Source organism: Salvelinus namaycush, chromosome 16 (genome assembly GCF_016432855.1).
Source record: "Salvelinus namaycush isolate Seneca chromosome 16, SaNama_1.0, whole genome shotgun sequence".
In the NCBI taxonomy this organism is placed as follows: Eukaryota; Metazoa; Chordata; class Actinopteri; order Salmoniformes; family Salmonidae; genus Salvelinus; species Salvelinus namaycush.
Genome location: NC_052322.1, coordinates 48,454,386 through 48,474,157, shown reverse-complemented (window position 1 = coordinate 48,474,157; position 19,772 = coordinate 48,454,386).

The following is a 19,772-nucleotide window of genomic DNA, read 5'->3' as shown; positions in this document are numbered from 1 at the left end:
ATCCATGTGTAGACGGTGCTGTTTTCTCCTCCATGGTCCGTCCTGACTCTGGAGGAAACACCATATCTGGAGACAGCATTCATGAAGCAATCCATTACGGTACTGCTGCGATTGTTGCTGGAAGCACGGAGAAACACACCGAGGCGGCTGTATCCATCAATGCCACCATGTATGACTGTCCTCCACCTAAATCAGAAAACACAGCACTGGTTGATACAAAAGCTGAAGACACATTAAATATACAAACATCACCATCGTCCGTTACCACTTAGATGCTGCATCAGGTTCCTGCAGTATATAACAAAGCAGCAGACCAGATATTAAATTAACATCCAAAATGTGGAACAATGTTAATGAATCAAGTTAATGAGTCAAGAGGACAGACTCTCCTGTTGTTCAGACTTAGGCACAAATACTTTGTTCCAACCGTTTTTGCCTCAGTATGTCCTCAATATAAAAATGTTTGTTAATTTCATGATGCAGATATTCTATCGATCACAGAAGTAGCAGAAACACAATAAAACAATTATTATCCACATGAGTGATATATGGTATCAAGGGCCATTGCTTACTGAACTGTTAGTTGTTGATGAACAAGTTGAGATGTTACAATGTACACCAGTGATGTAGATAATTGTGTCTGTCACAAAGATACATCTACCTTATCAGTTTGTGGTTTCCATCAAGATGCCATAACGAGTTTGGTCCAGCAACACAACCTTCTATGTAGCCTCTGCAACATGTCTCTGAAGGCAGGCTCCCTCGGGTTAACACGAAGCATGCTGTCCCTCACTCTGCGTCTCAGCACCCGGAGTCCTTAATTGTGTTCGAACAGCCTCCGGTCCACGTTTGGCGTTACCAAACCCACTACAATGCTGCTTACCTTGTTGTGCATGCCAGCCAGATGCTAGCCAGAGGCATGCCAGCCAGAGGAACGAATATCCTGAATGAACTGAGATACTTGATCAATTAGATCATCTGCTGAAGCAACATTGACCAGCCTCCCCCTACAGTAAACCCAGCCAACATTGATCAGCCTCCCCCTACAGTAAACCCAGCCAACATTGATCAGCCTCCCCCTACAGTAAACCCAGCCAACATTGATCAGCTTCCCCCTACAGTAAACCCAGCCAACATTGATCAGCCTCCCCCTACAGTAAACCCAGCCAACATTGATCAGCCTCCCCCTACAGTAAACCCAGCCAACATTGATCAGCCTCCCCTACAGTAAACCCAGCCAACATTGACCAGCCTCCCCCTACAGTAAACCCAGCCAACATTGATCAGCCTGCCCCTACAGTAAACCCAGCCAACATTGACCAGCCTCCCCCTACAGTAAACCCAGCCAACATTGACCAGCCTCCCCCTACAGTAAACCCAGCCAACATTGACCAGCCTCCCCCTACAGTAAACCCAGCCAACATTGACCAGCCTCCCCCTACAGTAAACCCAGCCAACATTGATCAGCCTCCCCCTACAGTAAACCCAGCCAACATTGACCAGCCTCCCCCTACAGTAAACCCAGCCAACATTGACCAGCCTCCCCCTACAGTAAACCCAGCCAACATTGACCAGCCTCCCCCTACAGTAAACCCAGCCAACATTGACCAGCCTCCCCCTACAGTAAACCAAGCCAACATTGATCAGCCTCCCCCTACAGTAAACCCAGCCAACATTGATCAGCCTCCCCCTACAGTAAACCAAGCCAACATTGATCAGCCTCCCCCTACAGTAAACCCAGCCAACATTGACCAGCCTCCCCCTACAGTAAACCCAGCCAACATTGATCAGCCTCCCCCTACAGTAAACCCAGCCAACATTGATCAGCCTCCCCCTACAGTAAACCCAGCCAGCATTGATCAGCCTCCCCCTACAGTAAACCCAGCCAGCATTTATCAGCCTCCCCCAACAGTAAACCCAGCCAACATTGACCAGCCTCCCCCTACAGTAAACCCAGCCAACATTGATCAGCCTCCCCTACAGTAAACCCAGCCAACATTGACCAGCCTCCCCCTACAGTAAACCCAGCCAACATTGACCAGCCTCCCCCAACAGTAAACCCAGCCAACATTGACCAGCCTCCCCCTACAGTAAACCCAGCCAACATTGATCAGCCTCCCCTACAGTAAACCCAGCCAACATTGACCAGCCTCCCCCTACAGTAAACCCAGCCAACATTGACCAGCCTCCCCCTACAGTAAACCCAGCCAACATTGATCAGCCTCCCCTACAGTAAACCCAGCCAACATTGACCAGCCTCCCCCTACAGTAAACCCAGCCAGCATTTATCAGCCTCCCCCAACAGTAAACCCAGCCAACATTGACCAGCCTCCCCCTACAGTAAACCCAGCCAACATTGATCAGCCTCCCCTACAGTAAACCCAGCCAACATTGACCAGCCTCCCCCTACAGTAAACCCAGCCAACATTGACCAGCCTCCCCCAACAGTAAACCCAGCCAACATTGATCAGCCTCCCCCTACAGTAAACCCAGCCAACATTGATCAGCCTCCCCCTACAGTAAACCCAGCCAACATTGACCAGCCTCCCCCTACAGTAAACCCAGCCAACATTGATCAGCCTCCCCCTACAGTAAACCCAGCCAACATTGATCAGCCTCCCCCTACAGTAAACCCAGCCAACATTGACCAGCCTCCCCCTACAGTAAACCCAGCCAACATTGATCAGCCTCCCCCTACAGTAAACCCAGCCAACATTGATCAGCCTCCCCCTACAGTAAACCCAGCCAACATTGATCAGCCTCCCCCTACAGTAAACCCAGCCAACATTGATCAGCCTCCCCTACAGTAAACCCAGCCAACATTGACCAGCCTCCCCCTACAGTAAACCCAGCCAACATTGATCAGCCTCCCCCTACAGTAAACCCAGCCAACATTGATCAGCCTCCCCCTACAGTAAACCCAGCCAACATTGATCAGCCTCCCCCTACAGTAAACCCAGCCAACATTGATCAGCCTCCCCTACAGTAAACCCAGCCAACATTGACCAGCCTCCCCCTACAGTAAACCCAGCCAACATTGACCAGCCTCCCCCTAGCCCAGTCAAGGTTCCTCTGCATGGTTTCCATTCTGCAAGACGGCCGTTTTGTGAAAATAGAGACCATTGGACTGCGATTCCTGTTCAAACTGTGCCATGGTACTAACGCAAATTCCAGAGTCGTACTCCTTTCACATTGAAGGTTGACTGAGAAAGTGCTGTCCTGCACATTGTAATTCTACCGTTGGCGTTAGTGCATGTTTATCAAACTTAATTTGAGTCTAAATTGATTCCAAAGTATTTGGAATCTGCTTGATTTGCTCACCTTTGATCATTGTCCTCCAAGTAGGCCATTAATTGCTCTGCAACAACTTTCTCCGGTACCTTTGATTGAATTGATTTAAATGGACATTGGAAACTTGTTAGTTCTTATTGACAGATTGATCAGCTGGGCGAAAGGCTTGACCAGTATGTCACTGTTACGGTGTCTAAATTAAATCTGTCTTGTGAATAGGTGGTTTTAAAGTGATTAATTACTAGACTTTAAACATTATTAAAGTGGCCAGTGATTCCACGTCTATGTATATAGGGCAGCAGCCTCTAAGGTGTAGGGTTGCGTAACTGGGTGGAAGCCAGCTGGTGATGGCTATTTAAGTTTGATGGCCTTAAGATCGAAACTGTTTTTCAGTCTCTTGGTCCCAGCTTTGATGCACCTGTACTGACCTCTCCTTCTGGCTGATAGCGGGGTAAACAGGCCAATGGGTGGTTTAAGTCCTGGAGGGCAGGTATAGTTGAAGTCGGAAGTTTACATACACCTTAGCCAATTACATTTGAACTCAGTTTTTCACAATTCCTGACATTTAATCATAGTAAAAATTCCCTGTCTTAGGTCAGTTAGGATCACCACTTTATTTTAAGAATGTGAAATGTCAGAATAATAGTAGAGAGAATTATTTATTTAAGCTTTTTATTTCTTTCATCACATTCCCAGTGGGTCAGAAGTTTACATACACTCAATTAGTATTTGGTAGGATTGCCTTTAAATTATTTCGGGTAGCCTTCCACAAGCTTCCCACAATAAGTTGGGTGAATTTTGGCCCATTCCTCCTGACAGAGCTGGTGTAACTGAGTTAGGTTTGTCGGCCTCCTTGCTCGCACAGGCTTTTTTCAGTTCTGCCCACACATTTTCTATAGGACTGAGGTCAGGGCTTTGTGATGGCCACTCCAATACCTTGACTTTGTTTTCCTTAAGCCATTTTGCCACAACTTTGGAAGTATGCTTGGGGTCATTGTCCATTTGGAAGACCCATTTGCGACCAAGCTTTAACTTCCTGACTGATGTCTTGAGATGTTGCTTCAATATATCCACATAATTTTCTCTCCTCATGATGCCATCTATTTTGTGAAGTGCACCAGTCCCTCCTGCAGCAAAGCACCCCCACAACATGATGCTGCCACCCCCGTGCTTCACGGTTGGGATGGGGTTCTTCGGCTTGCAAGCCTCCCCCTTTTTCCTCCAAACATAACGATGGTCATTATGGCCAAACAGTTCTATTTTTGTTTCATCAGACCAGAGGACATTTCTGTGTTGTTTCCTACCTTCACCACCTGGGGGCAGCCCGTCAAGAAGTCCAGGACCCAGTTGCACAGGGTCGAGGTTCAGACCCAGGGCCTCCAGCTTAATGATGAGCTTGGAGGGTACTATGGTATTGAATGCTGAGGTTTAGTCAATGAACAGCATTCTTACATAGGTATTCCTCTTGTCCAGATGGGTTAGGGCAGTGCGATTGCGTCGTCTGTGGATCTATTGGGGCGGTACTGAAGTGGGTCGAGGGTGTCAGCTAAGTCAGAGATGATAACAGAACAGAGACGGGGCGATAGGCATTTAGTTCAGTTACCTTTGTTACCTTTCATTAGTTGCCTCATGGAGTCACCTACTGTTGGACCGGAGAACCGACATGAATTGATTTTGTTCATTTGATAGTACATTTACCTTAAATTTCCCCAAACTGGCAAATCTTTCTTTGGGATGTAACACTTCATTGGCTTTTGATTTCCACCAGTGTTTCTTCGATAATTTACTTACAATGAATGTAATATTGTGATCAGATAATCCTGTCACTAGATTGGATGCTTTTGTCATTCAATCCTCTGTGTTTCCTGAATATCAGAGTTTGTATCAGTCTGTTTCTGGTAATTCTGCTGGGCCCATCAACCATTTGACAGGAATGACTGTTTTAAGCCTATTTCTGCCAGGTTTGCCAGTTGATGTTGAAGTCGCCAAAATAATAGAAGCTATTTGGACCTGGATTTAAAATATTAAATTCTTCTAATTTGACATAATACTCTACATCACATGCAGGGGATTATACACAACTGGGATATTACAATTTAGTGATGACACATTTACACCTAGACACTCCCCAGATGTATAGTACCAGTCAACAGTTTGGACACATCTACTCATTCCAGGGTTTTTCTTTATTTTTACTATTTTCTACATTGTAGAATATATAGTGAAGACATAAACTATGAAATAACACATATGGAATCATGTAGTCACCAAAAATTGTGTTCCATTTTATAATATAACCAGTTGATATTACAGATGGTGTTCCATGATATAATATAACCAGTTGATATTACAGATGGTGTTCCATGATATAATATAACCAGTTGATATTACAGATGGTGTTCCATGATATAATATAACCAGTTGATATTACAGATGGTGTTCCATGATATAATATAACCAGTTGATAATACAAATGGTGTTCCATGATATAATATAACCAGTTGATATTACAGATGGTGTTCCATGATATAATATAACCAGTTGATATTATAGATGGTGTTCCATGATATAATATAACCAGTTGATATTACAGATGGTGTTCCATGATATAATATAACCAGTTGATATTACAGATGGTGTTCCATGATATAATATAACCAGTTGATAATACAAATGGTGTTCCATTTTATAATATAACCAGTTGATATTATAGATGGTGTTCCATGATATAATATAACCAGTTGATAATACAAATGGTGTTCCATTTTATAATATAACCAGTTGATATTACAGATGGTGTTCCATGATATAATATAACCAGTTGATATTACAGATGGTGTTCCATGATATAATATAACCAGTTGATGTTACAGATGGTGTTCCATGATATAATATAACCAGTTGATAATACAGATGGTGTTCCATGATATAATATAACCAGTTGATGTTACAGATGGTGTTCCATGATATAATATAACCAGTTGATATTACAGATGGTGTTCCATGATATAATATAACCAGTTGATATTACAGATGGTGTTCCATGATATAATATAACCAGTTGATAATACAGATGGTGTTCCATGATATAATATAACCAGTTGATATTACAGATGGTGTTCCATGATATAATATAACCAGTTGATATTGATCTAATGTCTGTTACCAGTGGTGATCTAATGTCTGTTACCAGTGGTGATCTAATGTCTGTTACCAGTGGTGATCTAATGTCTGTTACCAGTGGTGCTCTAATGTCTGTTACCAGTGGTGATCTGTTACCAGTGGTGATCTGTTACCAGTGGTGATCTAATGTCTGTTACCAGTGATGATCTAATGTCTGTTACCAGTGGTGATCTAATGTCTGTTACCAGTGGTGATCTAATGTCTGTTACCAGTGGTGATCTAATGTCTGTTACCAGTGGTGCTCTAATGTCTGTTACCAGTGGTGATCTGTTACCAGTGGTGATCTAATGTCTGTTACCAGTGGTGCTCTAATGTCTGTTACCAGTGGTGATCTAATGTCTGTTACCAGTGGTGATCTAATGTCTGTTACCAGTGGTGCTCTATTGTCTGTTACCAGTGGTGCTCTAATGTCTGTTACCAGTGGTGATCTGTTACCAGTGGTGCTCTATTATCTGTTACCAGTGGTGATCTGTTACCAGTGGTGCTCTATTGTCTGTTACCAGTGGTGATCTGTTACCAGTGGTGATCTAATGTCTGTTACCAGTGGTGATCTAATGTCTGTTACCAGTGGTGCTCTAATGTCTGTTACCAGTGGTGCTCTAATGTCTGTTACCAGTGGTGATCTAATGTCTGTTACCAGTGGTGCTCTAATGTCTGTTACCAGTGGTGATCTGTTACCAGTGGTGCTCTAATGCCTGTTACCAGTGGTGATCTAATGTCTGTTACCAGTGGTGATCTAATGTCTGTTACCAGTGGTGATCTAATGTCTGTTACCAGTGGTGATCTAATGTCTGTTACCAGTGGTGTTCTAATGTCTGATACCAGTGGTGATCTGTTACCAGTGGTGATCTAATGTCTGTTACCAGTGGTGCTCTGTTACCAGTGGTGATCTAATGTATGTTACCAGTGGTGATCTAATGTATGTTACCAGTGGTGATCTGTTACCAGTGGTGCTCTAATGTCTGTTACCAGTGGTGCTCTAATGTCTGTTACCAGTGGTGCTCTAATGTCTGTTACCAGTGGTGCTCTAATGTCTGTTACCAGTGGTGCTCTAATGTCTGTTACCAGTGGTGATCTGTTACCAGTGGTGATCTAATGTCTGTTACCAGTGGTGCTCTATTGTCTGTTACCAGTGGTGATCTAATGTCTGTTACCAGTGGTGCTCTAATGTCTGTTACCAGTGGTGCTCTAATGTCTGTTACCAGTGGTGCTCTAATGTCTGTTACCAGTGGTGATCTGTTACCAGTGGTGATCTAATGTCTGTTACCAGTGGTGCTCTGTTACCAGTGGTGCTCTAATGTCTGTTACCAGTGGTGCTCTAATGTCTGTTACCAGTGGTGCTCTAATGTCTGTTACCAGTGGTGATCTGTTACCAGTGGTGATCTAATGTCTGTTACCAGTGGTGCTCTGTTACCAGTGGTGATCTAATGTCTGTTACCAGTGGTGCTCTAATGTCTGTTACCAGTGGTGTTCTAATGTCTGATACCAGTGGTGATCTGTTACCAGTGGTGATCTAATGTCTGTTACCAGTGGTGATCTAATGTCTGTTACCAGTGGTGCTCTGTTACCAGTGGTGCTCTAATGTCTGTTACCAGTGGTGATCTAATGTCTGTTACCAGTGGTGATCTGTTACCAGTGGTGCTCTAATGTCTGTTACCAGTGGTGCTCTAATGTCTGTTACCAGTGGTGCTCTAATGTCTGTTACCAGTGGTGATCTGTTACCAGTGGTGATCTAATGTCTGTTACCAGTGGTGCTCTAATGTCTGTTACCAGTGGTGCTCTATTGTCTGTTACCAGTGGTGATCTAATGTCTGTTACCAGTGGTGCTCTAATGTCTGTTACCAGTGGTGATCTAATGTCTGTTACCAGTGGTGCTCTAATGTCTGTTACCAGTGATGATCTAATGTCTGTTACCAGTGGTGCTCTAATGTCTGTTACCAGTGGTGCTCTAATGTCTGTTACCAGTGGTGATCTAATGTCTGTTACCAGTGCTGCTCTAATGTCTGTTACCAGTGGTGATCTAATGTCTGTTACCAGTGGTGCTCTAATGTCTGTTACCAGTGGTGCTCTAATGTCTGTTACCAGTGGTGCTCTAATGTCTGTTACCAGTGGTGATCTAATGCCTGTTACCAGTGGTGATCTAATGTCTGTTACCAGTGGTGATCTGTTACCAGTGGTGATCTAATGTCTGTTACCAGTGGTGATCTGTTACCAGTGGTGATCTAATGTCTGTTACCAGTGGTGATCTGTTACCAGTGGTGATCTAATGTCTGTTACCAGTGGTGATCTGTTACCAGTGGTGATCTAATGTCTGTTACCAGTGGTGCTCTAATGTCTGTTACCAGTGGTGATCTGTTACCAGTGGTGATCTAATGTCTGTTACCAGTGGTGATCTAATGTCTGTTACCAGTGGTGATCTGTTACCAGTGGTGCTCTAATGTCTGTTACCAGTGGTGATCTGTTACCAGTGGTGATCTAATGTCTGTTACCAGTGGTGATCTGTTACCAGTGGTGATCTAAAGCCTATTGTGTGTTTAAAACAATGTTTACATCCACATTACATTTCTACTAGTAGATAACTCCCAGTCCTAGTGGGTGGCTAGGGGTTAAGCCTCAAATGGCACAGTATTTACCCTCTGGGCCCAGTTCAACAGTAGTGCACTATAAAGGGACTAGAATGCCATTTGGTACGCAAACCGGCGTCACTTTTAGTGTGAATAATTCAACATCAATATCATCACCATAGAGAGGAGACACACAACGTCCAACTAACTGTTATTAGACACTTAACTGTCTGGCCTAAAACACTGAAACACACACGAGTCAGAGACAGAGATAATTCAGGCAATGGCTTGATCCCTTTTTGGCTTCCCATTGGTTCTGGGAACAAAGTCATATGTTTCTGGGAACATTCATTTTTAGGTTTCAGGGAGGTTCTGAGAACATTTTACTATGGTTTCAGGGAGGTTCTGAGAACATTTTACTATGGTTTCAGGGAGGTTCTGAGAACATTTTACTATGGTTTCAGGGAGGTTCTGAGAACATTTTACCATGGTTTCAGGGAGGTTCTGAGAACGTTTTACTATGGTTTCAGGGAGGTTCTGAGAACGTTTTACTATGGTTTCAGGGAGGTTCTGAGAACGTTTTACTATGGTTTCAGGGAGGTTCTGAGAACATTTTACTATGGTTTCAGGGAGGTTCTGAGAACGTTTTACTATGGTTTCAGGGAGGTTCTGAGAACATTTTACTATGGTTTCAGGGAGGTTCTGAGAACATTTTACTATGGTTTCAGGGAGGTTCTGAGAACATTTTACTATGGTTTCAGGGAGGTTCTGAGAACGTTTTACTATGGTTTCAGGGAGGTTCTGAGAACATTTTACTATGGTTTCAGGGAGGTTCTGAGAACATTTTACTATGGTTTCAGGGAGGTTCTGAGAACATTTTACTATGGTTTCAGGGAGGTTCTGAGAACATTTTACTATGGTTTCAGGGAGGTTCTGAGAACGTTTTACTATGGTTTCAGGGAGGTTCTGAGAACATTTTACTATGGTTTCAGGGAGGTTCTGAGAATGTTATACTATGGTTCCTTGAATGTTTTCCTGGGAGGTTTCATTAATGGAAATTATAGGTTATTTAGAGTTAATTCTGAGACAATGTTTCAATAACACTGCTAGCTTAGTTGAACAGTTCTGAACTCCCAGCACACAGGACACATGGAAATGAATTTGCTTAGGCATTAATCATGACAACATGTGTACTTTTATTGTGGCATTAGTGAGATTTGAACCTATGATGCTCTGGTCTATCCATTTAGTCCACTGCGCCACCGGGATGGATATAACGATTTTCGTCGTCAGATGAAGAGTAGTCGGACCAAAGCGCAGCGTGGTAAGTGTTCATGTTAATTTATTAAAAACAGAACACAAAACAAAATAACAAAGAGAAATGAAACGAAACAGTCCTGTCTGGTACAGACACAAAGACAGGTGGGAAAAGGCTACCTAAGTATGGTTCTCAATCAGAGACAACGATAAACAGCTGCCTCTGATTGAGAACCACACCCGACCAAACACACAGAAAAGAAAACATAGAACACAACACATAGAATGCCCACCCCAACTCACGCCCTGACCAAACCAAAATAGAGACATAAAAAGGATCTCTAAGGTCAGGGCGTGACAATGGAGCTACCATGACATGTTTTTAAAAAAAAGTCATAGCTGTTCATTTTAGTGTTCCTGTTGTGCAACATTTCCAAAGGCTTTGTGTGAGAAAACAGAGTTTTTCCCCCCCGGAAGTCAAATGAACATAATTAAAAACATCTCCATAAAAATCCTGTTAGTTTAAGCTATGATATGTGTTTTTGCATTGAAAAAGATAGAACTGATATTCCCACCTCAGACACATATGGTTCCCTGAACGTCATGTGTTAGCTGGGCAGGTTGTGTAATTAGCATTATTTTGACACCAACCTCCACACTTGTGAAATCTCTGTTGAATGTATTGGAATGTTTTTAAAAATGTATAACTTCCTTAATTTTGCTGGACCCCAGGACGAGTGTGGGTATCCGTAATAAATAATAAATACAAATAAAAAATACCAAGTTATCATTTCTCATGAGACGTCAAAAGGACACCAGATAGCTGTAGTTTCATGTAAATGGCACCATCTAATGGCTAAATGAGGTAGTGAACACATGTAATGCAGCCACCAGAGGGCAGTGGTGTAGTGTGGTTGATGTAATGCAGCCACCAGAGGGCAGTGGTGTAGTGTGGTTGAGGTAATGCAGCCACCAGAGGGCAGTGGTGTAGTGTGGTTGATGTAATGCAGCCACCAGAGGGCAGTGGTGTAGTGTGGTTGAGGTAATGCAGCCACCAGAGGGCAGTGGTGTAGTGTGGTTGAGGTAATGCAGCCACCAGAGGGCAGTGGTGTAGTGTGGTTGATGTAATGCAGCCACCAGAGGGCAGTGGTGTAGTGTGGTTGAGGTTGTGTTTGAAGTGGTCTGAAGTCTGATGAGAGACTGGCATGAAGAAAACCATAGCCCTAACCTTAACCACTACTGAATTAATACCTAACCTTAACCCTTTGAGCTGTATCTGTTTTAACCATGTGACCACGTGGAATTAACCCTGTTCCATTTCCTGTCTATCCTCCCCCTCTTCCTCCAGTTTACAGGAAATTCCACTCAAAAACGATCTTTTGGTATTTCTTTCATTAATCCCAAAATGTATCACACTGTATTTTTTAAGTTTTTAAGTCTTGAAACTCTCATACTCTCCTCCTCTCTCTCTCTCTCTCTCTCTCTCTCTCTCTCTCGCTCTCTCTCTCTTTCATGGGTTGGAGCCCGTTCGGCCACGCCCATTGCCTGAAGTCGATGCAGCCTGCCACGGGACGTCTTCCTGTGGGCTCAGAAGTAGCCTCAGACCTCTCCGCTGTTCCCACGGAGTACCAGGACCTCCGTGGGGGTTTTCAGCAAGGCCCGGGCCACTTCGCTTCCTCCACATCAACCCTATGACTGTGAGATCGATCTTCTCCCACCATTCCACCCCAAGGACGACTGTATTCACTGTTGGGTCCGGAGACCAAGGTTATGGGGACCTACATCAAGGACTCCCTGGCTGCAGGGTGTATCCGTCCTTCTGCCTCCCCTGCCGGCCAGCGGACACTAAAAATATCTGGTTATGCCATTTAGTCTGACCAAAGCTCCAGCTGTATTCCAGACGCTGGTTAACGACGTTCTCCGCAACATGTTGAATCGGTTCGTGTTCGTCTACCTCGACGACATGCTCGTTTTTCTCCCGCTCACCCCAAGAACACGTCCGTGCAAAAAAGTGCAAATTCCATTTCTCCACCATCTCCTTCCTTGGTTACGTCATCGCTGCGGGTAATGTGCAGATGGATCCCGAAAAGGTGAGAGCAGTGGTGGATTGGCCCCAACCCATGTCCAGAGTGCAGCTGCAACACTTTCTGGGATTTTCCCATTTCTATTGCCGGTTTATCCAAGGTTACAGCACCCTGGCTTCCACCCTTTCTGGGCTCACCTCTCCCAAGGTTCCGTTCATGTGGTCCCCAGCTGCTGACCGGGCGTTTCTGGACCTCAAGCATCGCTTCACCACAGCTCCCATATTCGTCCATTACGCACACCTGTCACCATTATTACGCGCATCTGCGCAATATTGGACTCACCTGTACTCCATTACTTTGTAAATTGCCCCTCTATATCTGTCTGCTCCTCAGTTTGTTCACTGTGTCAGCATTGATGTTGTTACGTTTTCCCTTGTCCAGGCAAACTGTCATTGTTTGTTTCTTGTCTCTTATCCATTAAATGTTCACTCCCTGTACTTGCTTCTCATCTCCCAGCGTTGGTCCTTACCTACGTGCTGTTCCTTCTTTTTCCGTAGTGTATTTCTGTATTGTTTCAGTGATTCACCATAGTGAAGGCGTAGACTCAGGTTTTCTGGGTCTCTTTGTTTGTGGTTGGACAGGCTTTTCCATTTATTTCTTAGGTAGTTGCATTCTTCATCAAACCATTTGTCATTGTTGTTCCTTTTCTCCAGTTTTCTGTTTGAAATGTTTCGATTTGATAGGGAAGCTGAGAGGTCAAATATACTGTTTAGGTTATCTACTGCCAAAAGGCACCTAAAGGGCAACCAGTGGGTCCATTGCCTCTATATTGTAGTCCAGGTTCCTGCTCTTTAGGCCAAATGCAGATGACCTCAGGCCTTGGATATTCCAGGATGAGATAGTGAAGGCTTTGTGTTCCATAAAGTGTCCAATGTTGTTGGTCGTGGTTGGGCCTCAGGCCAGTAAGTGTGAGCAGAGCCTGCTGAGCATCTGGTACATGTCATTGGCTTGGGCTCGTGTAAGAGTGGGGGTTGGGCCTGTTTGCCCAGTGTGTTAAAATAGCACTGTGTCATGCCAGGGGATGGTCTGGTTAATATAGCACTGTGTCATGCCAGGGGATGGTCTGGTTAATATAGCACTGTGCCAGGGGATGGTCTGGTTAATATAGCACTGTGCCAGGGGATGGTCTGGTTAATATAGCACTGTGCCAGGGGATGGTCTGGTTAATATAGCACTGTGCCATGCCAGGGGATGGTCTGGTTAATATAGCACTGTGCCATGCCAGGGGATGGTCTGGTTAATATAGCACTGTGCCATGCCAGGGGATGGTCTGGTTAATATAGCACTGTGCCATGCCAGGGGATGGTCTGGTTAATATAGCACTGTGTCATGCCAGGGGATGGTCTGGTTAATATAGCACTGTGTCATGCCAGGAGATGGTCTGGTTAATATAGCACTGTGCCAGGGGATGGTCTGGTTAATATAGCACTGTGCCAGGGGATGGTCTGGTTAATATAGCACTGTGCCAGGGGATGGTCTGGTTAATATAGCACTGTGCCATGCCAGGGGATGGTCTAGTTAATATAGCACTGTGGCATGCCAGGGGATGGTCTGGTTAATATAGCACTGTGCCATGCCAGGGGATGGTCTGGTTAATATAGCACTGTGCCATGCCAGGGGATGGTCTGGTTAATATAGCACTGTGCCATGCCAGGGGATGGTCTGGTTAATATAGCACTGTGTCATGCCAGGAGATGGTCTGGTTAATATAGCACTGTGCCATGCCAGGGGATGGTCTGGTTAATATAGCACTGTGCCATGCCAGGGGATGGTCTGGTTAATATAGCACTGTGCCATGCCAGGGGATGGTCTGGTTAATATAGCACTGTGCCAGGGGATGGTCTGGTTAATATAGCACTGTGCCATGCCAGGGGATGGTCTGGTTAATATAGCACTGTGCCATGCCAGGGGATGGTCTGGTTAATATAGCACTGTGACATGCCAGGGGATGGTCTGGTTAATATAGCACTGTGTCATGCCAGGGGATGGTCTGGTTAATATAGCACTGTGCCATGTCAGGGGATGGTCTGGTTAATATAGCACTGTGCCATGGGATGGTCTGGTTAATATAGCACTGTGCCATGCCAGGGGATGGTCTGGTTAATATAGCACTGTGCCATGCCAGGGGATGGTCTGGTTAATATAGCACTGTGCCATGCCAGGGGATGGTCTGGTTAATATAGCACTGTGCCATGCCAGGGGATGGTCTGGTTAATATAGCACTGTGACATGCCAGGGGATGGTCTGGTTAATATAGCACTGTGTCATGCCAGGAGATGGTCTGGTTAATATAGCACTGTGTCATGCCAGGGGATGGTCTGGTTAATATAGCACTGTGCCATGCCAGGGGATGGTCTGGTTAATATAGCACTGTGCCAGGGGATGGTCTGGTTAATATAGCACTGTGCCATGCCAGGGGATGGTCTGGTTAATATAGCACTGTGTCATGCCAGGGGATGGTCTGGTTAATATAGCACTGTGCCATGCCAGGAGATGGTCTGGTTAATATAGCACTGTGTCATGCCAGGGGATGGTCTGGTTAATATAGCACTGTGCCATGCCAGGGGATGGTCTGGTTAATATAGCACTGTGTCATGCCAGGGGATGGTCTGGTTAATATAGCACTGTGCCATGCCAGGAGATGGTCTGGTTAATATAGCACTGTGTCATGCCAGGGGATGGTCTGGTTAATATAGCACTGTGCCATGCCAGGGGATGGTCTGGTTAATATAGCACTGTGTCATGCCAGGGGATGGTCTGGTTAATATAGCACTGTGTCATGCCAGGGGATGGTCTGGTTAATATAGCACTGTGCCATGCCAGGAGATGGTCTGGTTAATATAGCACTGTGCCATGCCAGGGGATGGTCTGGTTAATATAGCACTGTGCCATGCCAGGGGATGGTCTGGTTAATATAGCACTGTGCCATGCCAGGAGATGGTCTGGTTAATATAGCACTGTACCATGCCAGGAGATGGTCTGGTTAATATAGCACTGTGCCATGCCAGGGGATGGTCTGGTTAATATAGCACTATGTCATGCCAGGGGATGGTCTGGTTAATATAGCACTGTGTCATGCCAGGGGATGGTCTGGTTAATATAGCACTATGTCATGCCAGGGGATGGTCTGGTTAATATAGCACTGTGCCAGGGGATGGTCTGGTTAATATAGCACTGTGCCATGCCAGGGGATGGTCTGGTTAATATAGCACTGTGCCATGCCAGGAGATGGTCTGGTTAATATAACACTGTGTCTTGCCAGGAGATGGTCTGGTTAATATAGCACTGTGTCATGCCAGGGGATGGTCTGGTTAATATAGCACTGTGTCATGCCAGGAGATGGTCTGGTTAATGTAGCACTGTGCCATGCCAGGAGATGGTCTGGTTAATATAGCACTGTGTCATGCCAGGGGATGGTCTGGTTAATATAGCACTGTGTCATGCCAGGAGATGGTCTGGTTAATATAGCACTGTACCAGGGGATGGTCTGGTTAATATAGCACTGTGCCAGGAGATGGTCTGGTTAATATAGCACTGTGCCATGCCAGGGGATGGTCTGGTTAATATAGCACTGTGCCAGGGGATGGTCTGGTTAATGTAGCACTGTGCCATGCCAGGGGATGGTCTGGTTAATATAGCACTGTGCCAGGAGATGGTCTGGTTAATATAGCACTGTGCCAGGGGATGGTCTGGTTAATATAGCACTGTGTCATGCCAGGGGATGGTCTGGTTAATATAACACTGTGTCATGCCAGGAGATGGTCTGGTTAATATAGCACTGTGCCATGCCAGGGGATGGTCTGGTTAATATAGCACTGTGCCATGCCAGGAGATGGTCTGGTTAATATAGCACTGTGTCATGCCAGGGGATGGTCTGGTTAATATAGCACTGTGCCATGCCAGGGGATGGTCTGGTTAATATAACACTGTGTCATGCCAGGAGATGGTCTGGTTAATATAGCACTGTGCCATGCCAGGAGATGGTCTGGTTAATATAGCACTGTGTCATGCCAGGGGATGGTCTGGTTAATATAGCACTGTGCCATGCCAGGGGATGGTCTGGTTAATATAGCACTGTGCCATGCCAGGGGATGGTCTGGTTAATATAGCACTGTGCCATGCCAGGAGATGGTCTGGTTAATATAGCACTGTGTCATGCCAGGGGATGGTCTGGTTAATATTGCACTGTGTCATGCCAGGGGATGGTCTGGTTAATATAGCACTGTGCCAGGGGATGGTCTGGTTAATATAGCACTGTGCCATGCCAGGGGATGGTCTGGTTAATATAGCACTGTGCCAGGGGATGTTCTGGTTAATATAGCACTGTGCCATGGGATGGTCTGGTTAATATAGCACTGTGCCAGGGGATGGTCTGGTTAATATAGCACTGTGTCATGCCAGGAGATGGTCTGGTTAATATAGCACTGTGTCATGGGATGGTCTGGTTAATATAGCACTGTGCCATGCCAGGGGATGGTCTGGTTAATATAGCACTGTGCCAGGGGATGGTCTGGTTAATATAGCACTGTGCCAGGGGATGGTCTGGTTAATATAGCACTGTGCCATGCCAGGGGATGGTCTAGTTAATATAGCACTGTGGCATGCCAGGGGATGGTCTGGTTAATATAGCACTGTGCCATGCCAGGGGATGGTCTGGTTAATATAGCACTGTGCCATGCCAGGGGATGGTCTGGTTAATATAGCACTGTGCCATGCCAGGGGATGGTCTGGTTAATATAGCACTGTGTCATGCCAGGAGATGGTCTGGTTAATATAGCACTGTGCCATGCCAGGGGATGGTCTGGTTAATATAGCACTGTGCCATGCCAGGGGATGGTCTGGTTAATATAGCACTGTGCCATGCCAGGGGATGGTCTGGTTAATATAGCACTGTGCCAGGGGATGGTCTGGTTAATATAGCACTGTGCCATGCCAGGGGATGGTCTGGTTAATATAGCACTGTGCCATGCCAGGGGATGGTCTGGTTAATATAGCACTGTGACATGCCAGGGGATGGTCTGGTTAATATAGCACTGTGTCATGCCAGGGGATGGTCTGGTTAATATAGCACTGTGCCATGTCAGGGGATGGTCTGGTTAATATAGCACTGTGCCATGGGATGGTCTGGTTAATATAGCACTGTGCCATGCCAGGGGATGGTCTGGTTAATATAGCACTGTGCCATGCCAGGGGATGGTCTGGTTAATATAGCACTGTGCCATGCCAGGGGATGGTCTGGTTAATATAGCACTGTGCCATGCCAGGGGATGGTCTGGTTAATATAGCACTGTGACATGCCAGGGGATGGTCTGGTTAATATAGCACTGTGTCATGCCAGGAGATGGTCTGGTTAATATAGCACTGTGTCATGCCAGGGGATGGTCTGGTTAATATAGCACTGTGCCATGCCAGGGGATGGTCTGGTTAATATAGCACTGTGCCAGGGGATGGTCTGGTTAATATAGCACTGTGCCATGCCAGGGGATGGTCTGGTTAATATAGCACTGTGTCATGCCAGGGGATGGTCTGGTTAATATAGCACTGTGCCATGCCAGGAGATGGTCTGGTTAATATAGCACTGTGTCATGCCAGGGGATGGTCTGGTTAATATAGCACTGTGCCATGCCAGGGGATGGTCTGGTTAATATAGCACTGTGTCATGCCAGGGGATGGTCTGGTTAATATAGCACTGTGCCATGCCAGGAGATGGTCTGGTTAATATAGCACTGTGTCATGCCAGGGGATGGTCTGGTTAATATAGCACTGTGCCATGCCAGGGGATGGTCTGGTTAATATAGCACTGTGTCATGCCAGGGGATGGTCTGGTTAATATAGCACTGTGTCATGCCAGGGGATGGTCTGGTTAATATAGCACTGTGCCATGCCAGGAGATGGTCTGGTTAATATAGCACTGTGCCATGCCAGGGGATGGTCTGGTTAATATAGCACTGTGCCATGCCAGGGGATGGTCTGGTTAATATAGCACTGTGCCATGCCAGGAGATGGTCTGGTTAATATAGCACTGTACCATGCCAGGAGATGGTCTGGTTAATATAGCACTGTGCCATGCCAGGGGATGGTCTGGTTAATATAGCACTATGTCATGCCAGGGGATGGTCTGGTTAATATAGCACTGTGTCATGCCAGGGGATGGTCTGGTTAATATAGCACTATGTCATGCCAGGGGATGGTCTGGTTAATATAGCACTGTGCCAGGGGATGGTCTGGTTAATATAGCACTGTGCCATGCCAGGGGATGGTCTGGTTAATATAGCACTGTGCCATGCCAGGAGATGGTCTGGTTAATATAACACTGTGTCTTGCCAGGGGATGGTCTGGTTAATATAGCACTGTGTCATGCCAGGAGATGGTCTGGTTAATATAGCACTGTGCCAGGAGATGGTCTGGTTAATATAGCACTGTGCCATGCCAGGAGATGGTCTGGTTAATATAGCACTGTGCCAGGAGATGGTCTGGTTAATATAGCACTGTGCCAGGGGATGGTCTGGTTAATATAGCACTGTGCCATGCCAGGGGATGGTCTGGTTAATATAGCACTGTGCCATGCCAGGAGATGGTCTGGTTAATATAACACTGTGTCTTGCCAGGAGATGGTCTGGTTAATATAGCACTGTGTCATGCCAGGGGATGGTCTGGTTAATATAGCACTGTGTCATGCCAGGAGATGGTCTGGTTAATGTAGCACTGTGCCATGCCAGGGGATGGTCTGGTTAATATAGCACTGTGTCATGCCAGGAGATGGTCTGGTTAATATAGCACTGTGCCAGGAGATGGTCTGGTTAATATAGCACTGTGCCATGCAGGGGATGGTCTGGTTAATATAGCACTGTGCCAGGGGATGGTCTGGTTAATGTAGCACTGTGCCATGCCAGGGGATGGTCTGGTTAATATAGCACTGTGCCATGCCAGGAGATGGTCTGGTTAATATAGCACTGTGCCATGCCAGGAGATGGTCTGGTTAATATAGCACTGTGCCATGCCAGGAGATGGTCTGGTTAATATAGCACTGTGCCATGCCAGGGGATGGTCTGGTTAATATAGCACTGTGTCATGCCAGGAGATGGTCTGGTTAATATAGCACTGTGTCATGGATGGTCTGGTTAATATAGCACTGTGCCATGCCAGGGGATGGTCTGGTTAATATAGCACTGTGCCAGGGGATGGTCTGGTTAATATAGCACTGTGCCAGGGGATGGTCTGGTTAATATAGCACTGTGCCAGGGGATGGTCTGGTTAATATAGCACTGTGTCATGCCAGGGGATGGTCTGGTTAATATAGCACTGTGCCATGGGATGGTCTGGTTAATATAGCACTGTGTCATGCCAGGGGATGGTCTGGTTAATATAGCACTGTGCCAGGGATGGTCTGGTT